At 42.6% G+C, this 5,508-nt stretch overlaps 1 non-coding gene across 1 annotated transcript; it reads right to left on the reverse strand.

Moving 5' to 3' along the window:
- Positions 1-1,697: 1,697 nt before the first annotated feature.
- On the reverse strand, positions 1,698-1,770 carry trnar-acg (transfer RNA arginine (anticodon ACG)). The gene has a single exon. It is a non-coding gene; the product is annotated as a tRNA-Arg (tRNA).
- Between the last annotated feature and the right edge of the window lie 3,738 nt (positions 1,771-5,508).

The following is a 5,508-nucleotide window of genomic DNA, read 5'->3' on the forward strand; positions in this document are numbered from 1 at the left end:
AAGCAAGTTTTAAAATACCTTATCAAATTGAGAGGAAATTGAGTGTGGTTAGCTACTTGATAGGGACTCCAGTCATGAAGGAATCTCACAGAATGTGATGGGAATATGCTCTAACTTTATTTTGGCAGAGAACGAACGCAAGAGGAGAATGTGTTTTTGACTACGACACACTGGGAAGAACCAATGTCAGGGAATTCTGCATTGGATGTTCCTGAAATAAAATTGGACAATTCAAAAGTTGTCCAAAAAGTTATTCAGTTATCTTCCAGAAGAAAATCGAAAGAAATATTACTCTTGCATGGAGAGATCTGCTGAAATCTACTGGGAATTAATAATCTAATTGTAGATGATGTAAATATAGGAGATGCTGTTCTGACTCTGTAACATCCTTGCAGGCATAACCCTTTAAAGTTGTACAAGTTCATAAGGAGATGTCACGTATGCACCAATATGGCATAACCGAAGTGAGTTTCAATGAATGGAGTTCACCCATCATCATGGTGCCAAAGCCAGAAAAGACCCAACAGTTATGTGTGGACTACCACAAAATCAATGTTGTTAGAAAGACTGATGCGTATACATATCTGCAGTTGGAGGACTGTGTGGAAAAGATTGGAGGAGCAACTTGCATTTCTTAGTTGGACTTCCTCAAAGGTTACTGGTAGGGAACTTTGACAGAAAGATCAAAGGCAAATTTGTAACGCCAACTGGCCTGCAGAAATTTAAAGTAATGCCGTTTGTACGAAAAACACTTCAGCCACATTTCAGAGGTTAACTAACAGGGTAATTGCCGAATACGCAACTGATTGGTGTATATTGTGCCTGGTGACTTTCAAACTCTCGTGGATTGAATATTTACAGCATTTATCGGGCTTTTTTGATCGAATTAGGAAGTCAAACTGGTTTGTAAACCTAGCTGAAAGTGAATCTGCCAAAGCCAAAGTCACCTTCCTGGGAAACGTCGTTGAACACGGACAAATAGCCCCACGGGATGCGAAATCGAAAGTTACAGGGGACTTTTACACATTGTTGACGAAAAGAGCAGTCCTACGGTTCCCCGCATTGAGTGGCTTTTACTGAAAGTTTGTGCTGAATGTTTGCAGTGGGACTATTCCATTCACCGAACGGTTAAAAACAGGCAAGAAATTTCAGTGAACACAAGACTTTCAAAATGTTGTTTTTCTCAGAGCAGAGCTGATTGAGAGGAGACATGATTAACGTGTACGAAATAATGAGGAGCAAGGAATTACAGATTGAAGGAAACATTTGCTCTTGATCGATCACCAGGGTTGGTAGATTTCAGATAAGATGCAGAAAGCTTTGAATAGACTGGTCGGAAAACTTTATCAGTCAGCGGGTAGGAGACTCGAGAACTCACACTCTATAAAGATCAGTTGGACAGTTAACCTTTCATTCTTCTCTGATTCCACTGGCCAAAGAGTTTCGAAAAATGCTCAAAGCAGAGCATCACTGCGAGCAACAGTTATTCGATTGGTGGCTTTATGAAATGGAAAGGTGCCCATAAGTCACCTGCGCGACTATTCGGCTTCCCTCCTGTGATGACGCTGGGTCATTGACTCTCATGTTCTCGGGGGCATTTAATGAAGGCATTCTCGTTCCTGCAGATGAGGAGCTCATACCTTATTTCGGCTTTTGAAAAATCAATTTTTAAGCGGGATTAAAATCTGCACTGCTGGCGAGCCAGGTAGGATTCGAACCTACAGTCTCCTGATTCGTAGTCAGGCGCGTTATCCATTGCGCCACTGGCCCGATGCCCAGCTTTAACAGCCGTGATGTTAATACGGACACGGTTAATAGCAGTCATGTTCACCAGTTGAACAAGCAATAAAGATAATCACTGTCACTGCTTCAGTCTAATCTTCATCACCTTTCAAAGCAACGAATTTTCCAAAAAAAAACACATATGTCCTCATGAAGCTTCCATTCACACTCTGTCTGCTTAGTCATTTAATGGAATGTAATGTGATGAATTTCGAATCCACTTCTTCAGCATAACTGACGTGAATGTGAGCCGAATCACCACATTGTATATACCAGTTAATTTTCAGAGGTTTCGAGTACAGGAGCGACTTTTGCGAATATGCAGGAAAGTTAATACTGTGAACCGAGCAAAAAAATCCCTTCATGGAAATTAATCCAGTGCAAAGTCAAACATATGAGGATGGCAGATGACGTAAACATTCCTCTGCATCACTCTGCACAGATGCTTCTCCAAGAATTGACTCTTTGCAGAATTCTTCTTTGTAATTTTGACTGTCCCGGTTGTAGATATTCTTTCAATCCACAACAAGTATCCTGCTGAAAACTACTGACTTAAGAATAAAATAGTTGAGTATCTATTCGACCAGCTGATGTCCCAAAGTTCCGTGTTCCATGTGAATACAAGTTCTTGCAGGTGAAGTTGGAGCTCCGAGCCTGATGTCCCACTGCTTCTTGATGCGTGGGAATTGAAGCCGTTCTCCTTAACGCGGGAGCTTTTAGCCTCGATATTTCACGCGCCTCTATATCATCAGAGAATGGCATTACGCTCACCGATTGCATTTTCGCAGCCACATGCTCGCGCTGAACGCCATTACCATTTCCAATTAGTTTTGGGTGCACTGCAAATCAATTTCTCTGATTCCACGCCCTTGAACTGGGATTATATGACATGCCATTATATGATTACGTCAATAAGTGAGGAAATTGGTGAAGTAACCGATGTTAAAATACAGTGTTATTGAGAAATACATTTCAGCAATACCCTGCAGTATCCCATGACCCTTTGAAGTTTTGTAGATATCTCGCAAACGTAACATCCTACAATCTCAGTGTTGCAATCTCTACAGTCGCTCCGGACATAGAAGCGATATATATGCAACCGAATCTGAGTTCCCACATCTCAGTTACTGTTTGACAAGTATTCCTTTGTGCGTGTGTTTCTGTTCTTGGCATAACCTCTGTCCCGATCCTTATTGCTTTTTGCATCGTGCTTTTCCATGTGGCGCCAGGATCATGAAATGGTTCTTCCTTGGCATTGTCAACACAGCAAGTTCTGTTCGAATCACTGTCACAGCAATCGGCATTTTACCCGTTTTACTCCATGTAATATGTGCTTAGCAAACGCTGAGAAAATCAATCTATGTTTTACATAAAAATACTCTACGTGGTGATAAGTTTCCTTCTTCAAACACCCGCTATCTCACATCTTTGTATTTCACATATCATAACCACCCTTTATCGAAGAAATCTCTCCCTCCCACAAGAACTAATTCGCCTAAACGTCCACCCTCCCATTTCACTGAGGTATTGTGCAATATAATACTCACATTTACATTGTTCATTCTGCACTGCTGCGGTCACTGTTTTGGGTGTAAGTGCTCAATCCCATGGTCGGCATCTTCAAGCAATTCAATCCATTTAGATGCCGCTGTTCTGTAATTAATCCTCATGGAGCAGCTTTTACTGACACGGACAAGAGATTACTGGAACATCGGGCTCAGGGTAAGTGCACAGCGCAGGATTGAGCAAATGACGTTTTATTGGAAAAGAGAAGTTTCTGTGGCTTTCTCCAGTCAATTATTTCATTTGTTCATTCGGTTCCCCCGAAATATTGCGTGCAATTCTGCAATTCACATTACAATAGTCATGTGATCGCACTGGAAACCGTGCAGAAATTTACCAAGTTGAAAAGTTTAGGTTATGAAGACAGATTGTTTTGACTGGGGTTGTTTTCTTAAGGCAGAGGAAACTGTGAGAATACATGTTTCATATGCACTAAGTAATGAGCGACATGGACAATGCAGACTAAAAGAAACGTTTCCTCTTGACCGATCAACAGGGGCGTAGACTGAAGTTAAGAAGTAGAAAGGATTGAGGAGATATGCCGAAAAATCTAATCAGCAAGCGGATGGTTGAATCTGGATTCACTGTCTGAACCCACATAACCTTCAAAAATACACTGATCTGAACTTGAGTTGTTAATGCATACAAGGCCAAGTGATGAAAGTGAATAAAGATAGTCAAGCGATTGCATCTGACGAAAGCATGTACAACGACCTTGAGGGCTGTCATTCTACACATACGTGGTATTCGTGTAGCTGTCCATGGTGGGCTAGCAGGTCCATTTTTTTCGCTTCCTTCGCTGTGACCCGGCTTTGATTCTCAGTCCGGGCGTTGGGTTTGTTTTGATTTTGACAGTGACATCAGCAAAAGCAGACCCCCTGCAAGTGGAGTGTTTTTAGTACCTCGGATCAATTGATGACGTCGAGAAATGAGAGACGATGTCCCAGACTCTTAAATAAAGGGGACGGTGCCTCGGCAGTCTCTGCTCATTCAGACAGATCACTCGCCATTCTCCTCTGATTCCGCTTCCTAAAGGTTTTCCCAAAATTGTCAAAGCTGAGACTTGGCTCTGTGTCTCGTTTCCTTCACAATCGCAGGTGCCACAGTGAATCTCGGAAAGTTGAAAGGTGTAGAGGGCAACCTGAGTGAAGAATTCAGCTTTCCCCCCCAGTGATGACTCTGGGATATTGACTCTGACGGTCGCAGGGGTATTTAATGAAGGGACTCCTGTACCTGCAGTTCAAGGTGCAAACCTCATTTCGGCTGCAGAACAGTCCGTTTTAAGTGCAATAAAGTCAGCGCTGCCCGCAAGCCAGGTTGGAATCGAAGCTCCACACAGTAGATCTGTAGTTAGGTATGTTATCCATTGTGCCACTGACCCGTTGTATGTGCTACATTGTGCGGTAAATTAACTTGTATGTGAAGTTGAAGCCTGCCAGTCTTGCTCTTGAACCAAGTCGAAACCTTAACTACAATCTCTGGACCATAACCATGCGCATTATCCATTGTGACACTGTGCTCGGGCGTGCTTGAGGTTGGCATTCTGCAGAGTTGTGATCTAAACACGGACATGACCAATCGTACTCATGTTCACAAGTTGAATAACCAGGAAAGTTAACCACCGTTACTGCTTCACTCCAATGATCCACTCTTTGTGCAGCGGGAGGTTTTGTAACGAAAAGACATTCATCCTCATGAAACTTCCATTCACTTTGTGTCTACTCAGCCATTCAATGGGATCTCCGCTCATCTGATGAATTTCAAATTCACTGCACTGATTTTGCTCCAGCACTTTTGATCAACTAATGCCTAATCACAACATCGTATTCAAGCTGATTTTCGAAGTCTGAACGTATTTTAACGGCCTGTGCGAGTTTACAAGAAATTCAATAAAATGAAATGACCAAAAAAATTCCCCTTCTGCCCAGAGCAGAGTTAGCCATATGAGATGGCTCAGAGAGAGAAAACATTACCTCCATTTCTCTCAGTGCAGATGTCAATAGTAGCTGCTCCAGATACAGTTGGAACTTCCAGCTTGATATCCCAGTGCTCCCTGCTTCGTGTCAATGGAAGCTGCTGCAGTTGAGGTTGGAGCTCCCAGCCTGATGCGACGTATACCACGTCAATAGAAACTGCTCCACGCAATGTTGGAACTCCCAGTCC

The sequence above is a fragment of the Chiloscyllium plagiosum genome, unplaced genomic scaffold (genome assembly GCF_037043375.1).
Source record: "Chiloscyllium plagiosum isolate Xiang-an unplaced genomic scaffold, Cpla_swu_hap1 HiC_scaffold_51, whole genome shotgun sequence".
Classification (NCBI taxonomy): domain Eukaryota; kingdom Metazoa; phylum Chordata; class Chondrichthyes; order Orectolobiformes; family Hemiscylliidae; genus Chiloscyllium; species Chiloscyllium plagiosum.